This window comes from Lepus europaeus, chromosome 6 (assembly GCF_033115175.1).
Source record: "Lepus europaeus isolate LE1 chromosome 6, mLepTim1.pri, whole genome shotgun sequence".
NCBI classification, from domain to species: domain Eukaryota; kingdom Metazoa; phylum Chordata; class Mammalia; order Lagomorpha; family Leporidae; genus Lepus; species Lepus europaeus.
Window position 1 is genome coordinate 54,087,581 of NC_084832.1, and position 10,787 is coordinate 54,098,367.

The 10,787-nt window shown below is 45.5% G+C and overlaps 1 pseudogene; it reads right to left on the bottom strand.

The window, feature by feature from the left end:
• Positions 1-9,641: 9,641 nt before the first annotated feature.
• LOC133762316 (putative monooxygenase p33MONOX) lies at positions 9,642-10,521 on the bottom strand (annotated as a pseudogene).
• Between the last annotated feature and the right edge of the window lie 266 nt (positions 10,522-10,787).

Below are 10,787 nucleotides of genomic sequence, written 5' to 3' on the forward strand. Positions count from 1 at the left end.
CTGGAACCCTTTGGTTTTCACTAGAGCAGCTCCACTGTCAGCGGCTTCATACTCTGGCTATCTGGGTAGGACTTGGATTGAACATAGTTTCACGGCTCTAAAAGGTCTGGAAATCCCTGAGGATGGAACAATCCCCTGGCGTCTGGTTCCTTAATTACTAAGTCCTCCTCGTAACTGATTTACACAGGCCTGACATCTCCGGAGGGAAAGGTAGGCAGGTGGATATGCAGTGCCTGTCCATGGCCATCTCTGAGACTGGCAGCTGTCCTCGCCTACAGCAGGAGCGGCTCCTAAGGGAGGCAGACACATTAGGGAGGGTTGGGACATTGTCTCCAGCCAGATAGGCCAACTGAAAAAAATGTTTAAGGGTAAATGGAAATAAGAAAAATCTGTGAGAGCCCTTCCAGCAAGTATAAAGTATTTGGGTATTTGTTTCTTCCCTTGTCTTCAACATTCCTTAATTTAGTCACACAGCATTCCCCTGTGGTTCTCATGCTACTTTTCATCTGCCTGCCTAAGCCCTGTGAAAATGCTTAAGACCCAAGGCCAGGGGCGTGAAAGTCTGTGTGTCTAAGACTCGGGACCAGGTGTGTGTGTGTGTGTGTGTGTGCCTAATTTAACCAGGCCAGTTGACTGCTACTCTGGATACATTTCTCAGCAGGGCTTCTGTGGATCACAGAACCAATGATCTGTTTCCAACTTGCATTCTGACTCATAACATAAATCACACTCAGGCCACCCTCAGATTTACAAGCTCGCAGTGGTCAGCGGTGAGCTGAGAGGGGGGAAGGGGCAAGGACAGGCCCATAGAGCCAGATGGACAGGGCTGGGCTCCCCTCCCAGTTCCATCACTTACAAGCTGTGGGACTTCAGAGGACTTCCTAGGTGAACCGGTCCGTCCCAGGCCTGTGAAGTCATCTGTGAAATGGGAGTAAGACTAGTTAAGAACAGGGCCTATTGGTGAAGTTGTTGTTCCAAGCATGAAGTGCTGGCTTGTGGCAAGAGTTCTATCAACTTCAGCTATATTTAGCTACAGAAGCGCCTACCAGCCCCCGCGGGCCCTGCTGTCTCAGCCCAGTCCTAATTCCACTCCTGCTCCAGTGACAGCTCCTGGCTGCTGTCGCTGCAGAGTGCAGATGCCCACAGTTAAACAGAAGGATTAGCAGCCAGCCTTGCTGGAGACAATCAGAAGTTACAAGGTTCCTGGGGGAGAGTGGCACTTCATTTAGACTTTATTCCTGGCGTAACTTAAAATTGAAAAGGCTGCCTGAAGCATCTTGTGATCAGAACAAATATTCTTCATTCATTCACAACGTATTTATTGGGCACATCTTAAAAAATAATAGGCAGCACTGCATAAAGGCTCTATGCATACACGCTATGCTGAGTACTTTCCATCCGCTCATCACAGTGCTGCAAGGGAGGTACTGTTTTACTTTGCCTCTTGCAATGAGGCTCAGGAAGGTAAGGGGATGTGCCTCAGATCACACACTGAGTGAAATTCCACTGTGTACCAGCCCACATCTCTCTTGTCCAGTGGACTTAGCCCCCAGACGCACCCAAAGAAGGTACCTACGCTCTCCCCCTCTTCTTCACCACCTCCGCTCTCGCTGACCGAGTCTCACCTTTCTCCCTCGTTCACAGACCACTCCTCCGGCTTCTGTTGACACACTGGAGGCAGCCGGGAGACAATGCTGGGGTGAGCGTTGCTATTTAGCCACACCAAATCCAGGCTTCAGTTCAAACTTTGCACAGCAAACCCCTTTAATCTCTGCCGCAACATTCAGACAGAAGGTGTAAAGAGAGCCGTCCTTGTTGTCAAGCGATACAGATGTAATTGTGATAAAAATGGTGTGCACCTGTCCTAGGTATTTCTTTTTATTTTGGTAGCTATTTGGGGACTGTTTCAAGAAGATATACCTTTTCTTACAGAGAGAGAGAGAGAAGTCCTTTGTTTATTATAATTAGCAGTATTTTGTCAACTGAATAATAACACAAGCCCAAAGTACAGATGGTGTGATTATACTATATTCAAGAGGTCTCTAAAAATATTCGCAGTGATAACAAGTTAAATCTGCACCCCTCTCCACCCCACCATCACATACACAGCAAGAACACAGGATGCCTTGCTTGGTGGTTTAGCAATGCAATCCCCATTCAAACTCACTGAAAGTCACATAACCAGCACCACATGCCATGCTTGGAAATTTATCTCAGTAAAAAAAAAAAAAAAATCCAGAGAACAAATCTTGTGGTTTAAAAGCATTTTTTAGCACAGAGGGCCAGACAGGAAGCCCAGAGGGGTCCCTTGAACACATGTCATCCAGGCTGTTAGTCTCCCGAGGGCTCAGCAATCCAGCAGGAGCTGTGAGTACCTTGATTCCCAGCGACCCGACTCAGTAGCAGATGCTGCCCTCTTCCTTGGTTCAAAGAGCTCAAGACCATCCGGCCCTCCCCCAAGAAGCCCAGCTGTTTCGGTCAGGAAACCCTAAGCCTCTGCCCGAGGTTTAACTATCGCAGATCAGAAGCCCCATCCCCAAGAGGCTCCATCCAGACCACAGACCGGACCTGCTCCAGCAGGCATTGAGGTCCACGGACAGGACCAATGAGCATGCACGGCAGGGGCTGCCCTGCAGGGGCTGGGGTGTGGCTCCATCCTTGGCTGGATTTCACACTTCCAGTCTGTTCTGGGACCTTCCCCAAACCTAAGTTTCATCATCCATGAGAAGGTGGTGGTAGTACTTACTTTGAAGGACAATTGTGAGATAAAATATACAAACATAGTTGCTCATTTAATTCTTGGTTGGGATCCACTTCTTTTTTTTTTTTTTTTTCACTTTTCTGTTAATTTTATACGCCTAAGAATGATTGTGCATTGATTACAGAATTCAACCAGTGGTCTTATGTAGAACAAACAGAGCAACAACAACAACAACAAAAATACTAAAAGGAATAAAATAGTAAGTTGTTCCTCAACAGTCTAGACAAGGGCTGACCATGTCATTGTCTCTCATAGTGTCCATTTCACTTCAATGGGTATCATTTTAGACGCTCGTTTAGTTGCCATCAATCAGGGAGAACATATGGTATTTGTCCCTTTTGAACTGGCTTATTTCACTCAGCATGATGTTTTCCAGCTTCCTCCATTTTGTTGCAAATGCCCGGATTTCATTGTTTTTTACTGCTGTATAGTTTTCTTTGTCCACTGGAATTAAAAATTGAAGTGGCTGGTTAACTTCTTTGGCAACAGGCACAATTCTGAAAACTGTAAAGCTAAAAAAAAAAATGAAATGCTATGTACAAGGACATAGGATTCAGCTTGCCCATGAGTAATGAAGGGAACCCCATTTATGAGAAGAGGATGGTGGGCCTGTGGTTCACCTTCTCCTTGGGGTCTTGGCTGCCAGCCTCACTGTTCTCAAAGGCCTGTGCTTCCCCCTTGTAACAGCCCACACATGTACCCTTGTGACAAAGCAGACATCTGACCACAACATTTTTATATGAATTTTTCTAAGACTTTTGACCCCTTGAGGTTAAGAGATTAAAAAATATATAAATATGCAGAAAATAAGCAAATAGACCTTCTGACTTGCACAATATAGTTTCTCTGTTTTTAATAAATGCCTCCCTGTAGGGAGGCCTCCCCACATGTGGTGGAGATCATGTTGCAGTATTGCCTAGAGGGCTCTCCTGAATCTCTACACAGGACATAGGACATGGCCAATCCATAGCCTATGTGCTGCAATCTCCTCCTTGTGCTCATGGCAGGCATCACTAATCAACACACTTTTTCCTACTGAGTGAAGACTCAGTTTCAGCACTCAGTTATCAACTACCAGTCAGAGGTAAAGAGCTTGTCCTTCCTGCTTTAGAATTCTCAGTCTTATTTAAAAAGCTGAAGGTCAGAACACACCTTTGCATGCCTAAGGCACATCCTCTGAGTTCTTGGTGTCATAGCTTAAGACCACTTAATTGCCAAGTGAGTGATCTGCCAGAGACAAATTTTGCCAGTGGAGCCAACCTGCTCAAGAGGTGCCCTTCTTCACTCACCAACTCAAAACCACACACTTATGTGAGAATCAGTAAGAAAAGGGTTCTTGCAGGATCCTCCTCTTGCACTTTCCACATAACCTCCAGATCCAAAATCAGCACCAGGGGTTGCCCAGTATGAGCTAAAGATGGACATCTTCATCATGTTGTCACAACCATATCCTATTATCACCTTCCCTGGGACAAAGGTAAGTGCACATTGCAAGCTGCTTAAAAGCATTGCTTGTACTCTATCCTATATCTCTTTAAAGTTCCATAAGCAAGGAAGAAAAAAATATCTACCCTATAACTAGGTAAGCACCCATCTAAGAAAACGAAAATTCAGGTTGTTCGAGAGCAGTCATATCAGGGCCCAAGCTGAAAGCAGGAAATGTGAAAACACTCTCTTCTTACTTGTCCCCTTACTGCTTCTGGGGAGGAGAGTGCCTGATATTCATGTCACTAATTTCCACAACTCCATGAGGTACATACTCTTGATGCCCATTTTACAGATAAGATGATTGAAGTTTAGACTTTTTAAAGATTTTTCCAAAGTTACAGGGCTAATGTGTTGCTGAGGAAGGACTTGAAATAGACTAGACCTTTGAGTTCCAAGCTCTTCCTACACCATGCCAGCTCTGGTGTCAAACCCTACCAAGCCACAAGCAAGCCCAGTAGTGGCCAGGACCAGTTCCTATTGCTATTGTCCTTGGCCTTAGGAGGTACAGAGGAAAGTCTGAGCACCCAAGAAGGACTTCAGTAATGTTGTTCACACAATGAAGTGTTATGCAGTCGTTCACAGAAGTAGTGATGACTGAAAGCTGGAATCTCCCAGGAGCTCAAGACTTGGACTTACTGCCTCAGCAGTCATTAGCTTAATGCAGGGAGATGGGCAAATGAGAACAACAGCTTAAGACTGCTCCTCCAGACCAAAGATCTTAACCACAACCGATCCATCAGCAAGTACTGGCAGGTGGCCTGTAAAACAAATCTCGAATCGGCCCATTTTCTTCCACTCCCACTGCCATCACCCTCATCCCAGCCACCATCTATCTTTCCAGAAACCTGCACTAACTCATGTCCCGTCATCTACTCTATTCCAAACTCTTGTCTACACAACCATCAAGCATCCTCCTTGAAAGCCACTGATGGCTTCTAATTGTTTCTTAGAATAAAATATGGCTTACAGGTTTCTGTCTGATTTGGTCCCCACCTGCTATTCTCATGACTCATTTATTTACTTCTCTACCTGTCTTTTGTCTGTCCAAGTAGAAAGTTTATTGCTGGAAGGGATATTTTGCATACTTCTTGCATACACTAAACACTCAAAAATATTGGTTGAATATACAAATCAATGTTTTCTGTGACATGTAGAGGAATATATATTCTTGCCTAATGCAGGGTTCTAGATTTCTTGGTTTGAGGGACTACAGACATGGCATGATCTAGAAACCAGACCTGGGCTTTAGTCCTTACATTGGTACTTCATTCACAGCATGAGTTTAGAAAATCCTGAGCCTCCATCTCCCTGTCTGTCAGTGTTGTGCATCTGGTAGACCGATTTGATGATCCCACCCAAATCTGAATTGAATGACTACATGATTTGCTAGGCACTGTCCCGGGTACCAGAGAGGCCAAAATGAATAAGACACAACACTTATCGAGAAGAAAGGCACAGACTCTCTGGGAATAGGGTGAAGCATGTAAACAAGTAATAAGTATAATTATCTTGCTGTGTGCTCTAACACAAAACCAATCAAATATAATGTAACAAAAAGGAGCAAGCAGTCAACTCCATCTGATGGTTAGGGGTAAAGTTTATTCTTGAGCTGAGTTTTTTGTTTTATTTTAATTTTATTTGAAAGGCAGAGAGACCATTCATCCCATGGCTCACTCCAAAATGTGGGCAGTAGCCAGGGTTGGACCAGGAGAGGAGGACTTCCCTTGAAAGGATGGTCAGGCTAGCACTGGGACACACGCAAAAGCATGGTGCATCATGTCTTGGGAAGAGAAAGTGGTTCAACATGGTTTGATTACACAGAGTGCCAAGGGGTCACAGATGGACAATGAGGTTGGACAGGTTGACACAGGCTAAGGAGCTTGCACCTTATCCTGTAGAAAGGTTTTAGTGGAAGCATGATCTAAATACGTTTGTCTTTTAGGAAGATTAGTCTGACAGCAGCCAGGGGATGGATTAGGAGGAAAACACAAGAGAAATGGGGACTGTGGAGAGCACGCTGTGCTAGTAATCTAGGCGAGTGGAGTACCCTGAAGTGTCAAAGACAAGCAAGGAGAAGGTAAAATAGACATGGCCACTGAGAGATCAGATACATCTCTTCCCGCTAGGGAGAGATGGAAGTTCCAGGCTTGGGTGACCGATTGGTTGGCACATGCCACTTTTATATAGGAGGAGCAGCCAGTTTAGTAAGAAATAGATAAAGATCTTTTCTGAACCTGTGAGTCCATGCCAATGACATGTACAATGGCAGGATACTGCTGCTAGTGCTCTTGTTGTTTTAGGACGGCTGCAGTAGCTGGGACTTCCTAACCAAGTCACTGCCCACTCCTGCATCCTCTCAGACATGGGAAAAGCCAGTTATGATGGCTTCTTTCCTCATGGGGGTGTAGTGAGGCTTGGTTTAGCTATTTAAAGTGCTGTGCCACTGTCAGATGAAAGGAGCTCTGTTAGTTAGAAGCATAAGGAGATCATGCACAAAGACATGTTGAAAAGGCCGCCTGAAGGGTAGCAGACAGGCTTGCAAGGGCTTCGTTCTGGCTTCATAATTAGATTTAAAGATCCAGAGATGAAAAACAAAAGATACAGGCAACAGAAGATATGGATTAGTTCTCTCTCCAGATGGATTAACATTTGGATTGTTTTTCCCAGATGTGACCAGCTAGGATTGAAAACCTACCATATTCCTCCCGCAGGGGGACACTCACATAGAGACCGTGGAGACTCATGGGGACCCTAAAGAGACAGCTGTCACCTTATCAGTTCCCCATGGGGACCTCACTCCGCAGAGGTGCAGAGCTGGAACCACCAGGCAGGCTTCGGGCGGGAGATGTAATCCCTCTCCAGCCAAGGCAGCCACCTCTGTCCCTCCACCCACACAGGGCCCTCAGGGACTATACGTCACACACCCAAGCCCAGAAGCCTAGAAAAAATAGAAAGACCTTGGTCCTAAAGCACCAGATGGCTCCCTTTCAGATAAGACTTTCTAAGTGTCCACAGAATCCTTTCTTTCTTCTTGGCTAACCTTTGAGGCAGCCTTTCCTCCAATTGCACCTGGCTCCTACCAGCTGCTCTTCCCCAGGGGCTCTGTGAAAATGAGTCAGACTTTGTAGATTCTGGATAAACAATTTCTGCCCCAGGATACAAGTCTCTGGAAGAAACAGCAGCATCCTCTGCCTATATGACATGGCTCCTTCACACTCACTATCCCCCCTCTCCCCTCCAGCATCCTCCCTAGCACTCAAATCTTACCTATCCTTCAAGGAAAAGTAGCTAACAAGCCATACTGCTCCCCCTCCAATAAAGCCTTCCCATATTTCCCAGAGTTCTCACTCTATTTCCTTGTTCTCCTGTTGCCTTGTATTTGTTATAACCTTGAGTTAAGTCTACTTGCATTATAGTTGCTGTGGGTCTGCTTCTCTCCCACTCTTGATTTTCAGCCCTTGGAGAGCAGAGCTCAGCCAGTAGCCTCCAGGGACTGCCACGTGGAAGCTGTTCAGTCAATGTTTGTTGAATTCATTAGAATAGGTGAGTAAAGGAACTGCTGCAGTGAGAAGAGACAGGTGTACCAAATGCAACTATTTCTATGAGCTGCCTGGATTTCATAACCCACTGTTATTGAAGGGGGACTTAGGGATGTCTGCTAGGAGCCATGGTTATAGGTTAGAGCATCCACTGGCCAAACCTACCAGGAGTTCACAGGGGAAACTGTGCCTCCAGGAAGAGTCCTGGCTCAAACATGGCTTAGTTGATCCCGGCTTTGGAGCCCTGTAATAACAGGCAAATCTCTTACTCTATCTAATTCTCAATTTCTTCATCTGTATAGGGATGATATGACTATCATTTCAACTCTTTAAAAAACTTGTAATGATAGGACATGACAGATAATGGTACTTCACAAGATTTGCAGGAAAATAGAATTAAAAGATAAGTTTATTTTGGTGCAAATAATTTTGCAAGTGATGCATAATACATGGTTTCCGTGAACTTTCTGAAGTACCCTTTTTGTGAAATCTGCAGTATGAGTAGGCACTTTACACAGTGCCTGGCACTAATTAGGTATGTGATCAATTCTTTGAATTGAAGGAGAATATTAACTAAGAGAAGGCACAGCATGGAGATGGGGAATGCTAAGCCTTTGAACAAGGTTGGGTTTTTTATAAGATACATTTATTTATTTATTTACTTGAAAGGCAGAGTTACAGAGAAGTGGAGGAACAGAAAGAGAGAGAGAGAGAGAAAGAGAGGTCTTCCATCTGCTGGTTCACTCCCCAGATGGCCATAACGGCCAGAGCTGCACTGATCCAAAGCCAGGAGCCAGGAGCTTCTTCCATGTGGGTACAGGGGCCTAAGGACTTGGGACATCTTCTACTGCTTTCCCATGCCACAGCAGAGAGCTGGATTAGAAGCGGGGCAGCCAGGACTCCAACCGGTGCCCATATGGGATGCCAGCACTGCAGGCAGTGGCTTCACCTGCTACGCCACAGTGCCGGCCCCAAGATTGTTTCCTGTGACTCAGACTAGTGAAACTGTTTGGGTGTCATCTGGGATAGTGAGTCTGAATTCTGACCTAACTCCACCAGCACCAGAGAATAAGCTGGATGAGTTTTCTGAGCCTTGATTACACTGGGTCAAAATCATTGTTTCCCCTATCTCTACAAGGTTACTCTGAATACCAAACCACACAAGGTGTTGATTCTCTTACGAAAGGAGACATGCTGCTCAGCCCTGCACCCAGTCCCTAGAAAGCAAGCCAGTAGAATGTGGTCACTTCTGCTATTATCCTCCTTCCCCTCTAGACTCTAAGCTCCTTGGAGACAGGAACTGTGTCAGTTTTGCTTCTAACTCTGTACTCACATCCTTAACACAGAACCCCTGACAGGTAGGGGGCCTTAAAGAAAAAAGAAGGGAATTTGTTTATAAACTATGAAGCAGGGAAGCTGTAATGGTCAGTAATGTGTATTTCATTCTAAAATCATTTTAGTCCGATGTCCAGTCAGATGCTGTGACCAGTTCAGGTCAGGAAGAATTTCAGCAGTTCTATTTGTGTTGTATTGAATCGTGAATAAAAATCAATCACGATTTTTGTTTTCTTTCTCAATCCTGTTTTCACTATGAAATAATTAGGAGCTGAGAAAAATTCTTTGCTCCCATGCATCACTGCTGAGATTATTTAGTCTAACTCTAAAGCAAGATGGTTTCTTCCAAATGATGAGGTCGGGTTTAGCATCGATGTTTCTCAAAAACCAATTATGGCTCCAGCTCTATCCTCAATTTAAGAGGATTTGTTAAAATAAGGCTTTCTTTCATCAGAGCTGAGGTTAAGGGGAGTGACTGCAAGGGCCCTGTAACCAGACATCCTGGAACAGAAAGAGCTCTAGAACCTAGTGGGTGTGAGTACATTCAATTCACAGGGTCTGAGTTGATGGGTCCACGGTGGTTATTTCTTCCCTTCTATCCCTGGGATGCCCATCATGCACAGCTTGAAGTTTGCTGAATCTTCAGCCATTCGAGTGACCCAAGCACAGATCAATTCCATTGGAGAGGGCCCCTGGGCTCCTCTGTAGGCCTGGATGACAAAACTCCCAGGATCAGACTTCTGATCCTGATGAGTTTTTGCCCTTATGTCCATTTCCAGGATCCACAGTACTAGGATTTGGGCCAGGTAAGGCTTTGGAGGAACTAAAAGTGAACCAGCCTCTGGGCTCCTGCTTTAGAAGAGTAGAGGCTTCTACTGGGGAGAACTGGCCTGACACAGGCTGCTTCTCTTCTTTGTTCTCTTCTCCATTCTGCAGCTTTAGTTTGTAGAGTGGGTCTTTCACTCAAAGGTAGTTGGTCTGCTCAGTGGTAAGGCTCTGGTGGAGTGTGTAGCCAGCATCTCTCAGCTCTGCTTGTTGCTCAAAATGCTGAATGCTTCTGTAGGTCTGTTTTGTGATCAGAGAATTTGTGATGACATGAGTAGCTTTAGCCTTCACCACCAGCGCCTTGTCCATATTGTCAGTGAATGTTGACAGGGTCATGACAGGGTAAGGACACACTGGCATCTCCTTTGTCTACCTTGACAGAGTGTTGATACTTGCAGTCTGGAATCACTGGTTTCTAGGAGATGCTGCCCACATCCAACGTAGTCAAGGATGCAGGTCCCTGAGAGCATCATCATGGCTGAATGCCTGGCAGCACATTCCAGTGGGCAGGGACATCTTGCCTACAAGCCCACTAGGTTCAAGAGCAGGCACTTCTGGACGTCCTGAAGCCATTCACAGCCTGGGATCCAGGTGCTTTCTCTATCTAAAATTTCAAGCTGAGTCTCTGCCACCATGGTGAGATGATGTGACCACTATCCTGACAGATAGATGTCAGTGAGCACCATTGTCCCACTGCTTCCAATTAGCAAATCTTTCCAGGAAACTCACAGAGGTTCTTTTCTCCCACTACTGTGAGGACACTGGCAGCCCAAATTCAAGCACTAAAGAGGCTTCAAGGATCCTGGTCTCCTAAGAGACCCAAGCTATGGTGAGATCTA